This window comes from Salvelinus sp. IW2-2015, linkage group LG25 (genome assembly GCF_002910315.2).
Source record: "Salvelinus sp. IW2-2015 linkage group LG25, ASM291031v2, whole genome shotgun sequence".
NCBI lineage: Eukaryota > Metazoa > Chordata > Actinopteri > Salmoniformes > Salmonidae > Salvelinus > Salvelinus sp. IW2-2015.
The window spans coordinates 22050633-22054246 of record NC_036865.1 but is presented as its reverse complement, the minus strand read 5'-3'; the positions used below and the strand labels follow the sequence as shown (position 1 = coordinate 22054246).

Sequence of the window (3614 nt, the reverse complement as noted above, 5' to 3'; positions counted from 1 at the left end):
AGACAGTCGTGAGTAGAGTGTAAGTAGGACAGTTCCCGTGAAGTTAAGACAGTCGTGCAGTAGACAGTCGTGAAGTAGACAGTCGTGATGTAAGACAGTCGTGATGCACGTCAGTCGTGATGTGACAGTCGTGATGTAGATCACGACTGTCTACATCACGACTGTCTACATCACGACTGTCTACTTCACGACTGTCTACATCACGACTGTCTACATCACGACTGTCTACATCACGACAGTCTACTTCACGACTGTCTACTTCACGACTGTCTACTTCACGACTGTCTACATCACGACTGTCTACTTCACGACTGTCTACTTCACAACTGTCTATATCACGACTGTCTACTTATGTCAAAACAGCTATTTCAGCACCACCGTTTATTGGACAGCTCCTTGCTTTTTCGAGTCAACCATGCTGATTTGAAAGCACGGAGATGGCCCACAGCTTCTCACTCCAAGGTATTCAAGAGCCAAAAAGCCCCTTAAAAGCTCTTGTAGCCCTTGCATACCTGCAAGTATGGTAGCAGTGCCCCCTGTAAAGCACACACTGGAGAGGGGTTGAGGCTGGGGGATGTGTGAAGTGTATAGTTCTTAGTTCTGTATGCAACTAGAGTATTTTTAAGAGACCATGAGCTGACAGCGCAGATGGGGAGCTGGTTGCTATTGAGCACAATGCTGGTTGCTATTGAGCACAATGCTGGTTCCTATTGAGCACAATGCTGTTTGGATTGAGCCCAGTGCTGTTTGGATTGAGCCCAGTGCTGTTTGGATTGAGCCCAGTGCTGTTTGGATTGAGCCCAGTGCTGTTTTTGGATTGAGCCCAAGGTGGTGTTGGATTGAGCCCCAGGTGGCTTGTTTTGGATTGGAGCCCAGTGGCTGGTTGATTGAGCCCAGTGGGCTTGTTTGGATTGAGCCCCAGTGCTGTTCATGGATTGAGACCTAGTGCTATGTTTTGGATTTTAGCCCCAGTAGTGTTTTGCTTCCATTGAGGCCCCAGTGCTGTTTGGATTTGAGCCCCCCGTGGTGTTTGGATAGCCCCAGTGGCTGTTTGGATTGAGCCCAGTGCTGTTTGGATTGAGCCCAGTGCTGTTTGGATTGAGCCCAGTGCTGTTTGGATTGAGCCCAGTGCTGTTTGGATTTAGCCCAGTACTGTTTGAGAATGCTTTGTGACTTAGTTCCTGATCTTTGTTGTGGTTCAGCGATAGCAAGCCAAGCTGGTGCAAGCAAACCACGGTAACAACCCAAACACAAACACACTCATGATAAGCTGTGATCTGTAGTTTGTCCTCAGAATTTCTAGAAACTACAAGGCTCTCTGCAAAGCCACTGTTTATTTCTAGTCAATGCAAAGTCCTCCTCAGGTCACACAGAACACAATCAAACTGGGTGAGGCCTACAGTGCTGGTCAGATTGTGTCACCAATCCATCCTCATCTACTTTTGTTGAAAGGCTTTTAAATAGTGCACTGTTATTTCTCTCCACTCTGTCAGGGAATCATTCTACTGCAGACACTTTTATCACAGTGGTCGTATTGATGGATTAGGTCTGTAATTGTGGCAGTCATATTGATGGATTAAATCCATGTTGGGCCTAGAATTTCTGGAAAAGGCCTTTTCAGTGGACACTCGCTGCTGTTGAACGAATATTACATGTCTCCATGGCCAGRACTGAACACAAGAAAGACTACCATTAAACATGTGGTTTTTAACACAATTAGACCTACTCCCCTTCAGAAAGCGTATACATGTCGATCTAGACAAAGTGGATTTGTTTAGAGTGATGCACTTTTATTGAATAGCTATTCATCACACATTCTCTTGGCCTACATGTAAGTCAATATTGAAGGATTAGCCCTGTAAATGCATGCAGAAGCCTTGTGTAGCTGGAGCACTGGACCCAGACGGTCTGGGAAACCATGGAAACAGGCTGAACCTGAACTTGGAGAGACCCAATAGCTAACGGCCAGTATAACACCCAGTATAATTAAGCAATAAGGTACAAGGGGGTGTGGTATATGGCCAATAAACCATGGCTAAGGGTATGGTACTGAATATGAAGTAKAATTTTTTTTTCAATTTCCCTTTAAATGAGACCTACTTTGTGCCACAGCTCCATGAAGGCTGAAGGTGTTTACACAGTCAAAAGTTTCGGGAGTTTTACTCTGTCTTTTTTAAGACAGGCTTTCTTAAACTCACGCTCTGACATCATCTCAACAGAGGCAGAAGAAAGACTCTCTCCCTTCTTATTCTGATTGCTTTCAACTAAATGAAGGGGACGAGATAGCATTGAAATTATATGATTGACATGTACATTTGTTGTATTATTGCATTAAGTGCATTATTGCACTCCTGTGGGACCAGTTGGCAATGAGTGTCTCTGAAATGTATCAGTCTTTTGGAAATATGGTTTGTGGGTGGGGGTGATGAGGTTCATGTATGTRTGTCTCTGTGCCATTGTCTATGTGTGTGCGTGTGCATGCAGATGGTGTCTATACGCCTCTCTGTGTCCTTCACATCTGTGTGTGTGTCCATGCATGCAGATCAGTATGTGCAGAGGGATGGTTAGGGAGTCATTATAAGAATGCCAACCACGTAGCCACCGTGAATCAGTGAAACGGTATCAAATACGTGAAATAYATGGTTTCCAGGTGTTTGATGCCATTCTATTTGCTCCGTTCTGGCCATTATTATGAACTGTTCTCCCCTCAGCAGCCTCCACTGATGCACTGATGCACGTATAGACAGACAGACAGACACAGACAGACCAGACACAGACAGACAGAAACAGAAGACAGACAGACAGACAGACAGACAGACAAACAGACAGAACAGACAGACAGACAGACAGACAGACAGACAGACAGACAGACAAGAGACAGACAGACAGACGACAGACAGAACAGACAGACAGACAGAGATCAGGCTCTTAAGGTCATTTCCTTTTTCCATTTGCGCTCAAAGTAATTATCTCTTGACGTAGGGCTGCGTGCTGTCTGTTATGAAGTTGAATTGAAGTCTGGTCCTCACACTGTGATTGTCTACGTGGTCTCAAGTCACACCTACCTCAGGACTCTTATTTTCAAGAGGACACATTCCAGTTTCCTGTATGAGATGCTTTAGAATCCAGTCTCCTCTTTGAGAGGCTTAAGAATCCAGTCTCCTATATGACAGGCTTAAGAATCCATTCCTCCTTATGAGAGGCTTAAAGAATCCAGTCTCCTATATGACAAGCATTATATTCCACTCCCCTATATGACAGCTTTAGAATCCAGTCTCCTATATGACAAGCATTATATTCCACTCCCCTATATGACAGGCTTTAGATCCATCCTCCTATATGACAAAGCGTTAATAAGTCCCAATCCTAACTATAGGGAATAGATGGGCCTCTATTAAAGAAAATCCGTATCCCTACTAAGAAACAGAAAGGCAATTAAATATAACCAATCATAACATAATATGAAATAGGCTTTTAGAATCAGTTCTCCCTCTAATAGGAGGAACATTTTAAAAAAGAATCCAGTATCCCCATAAGGTATGAACAAGCAAATAATTAAAATAAAAATCCAAGTCTACTAATATAAGAAGCTATTCCAGAAAATCCAGTCCTCC

General features: G+C 43.8%; 1 protein-coding gene across 3 annotated transcripts in view; it reads left to right on the top strand.

The window, feature by feature from the left end:
* The window catches only part of LOC111951634 (echinoderm microtubule-associated protein-like 6), a 101732-nt gene that overhangs the window by 2311 nt on the left and 95807 nt on the right, over positions 1 to 3614 (top strand). The window lies entirely within an intron of this gene.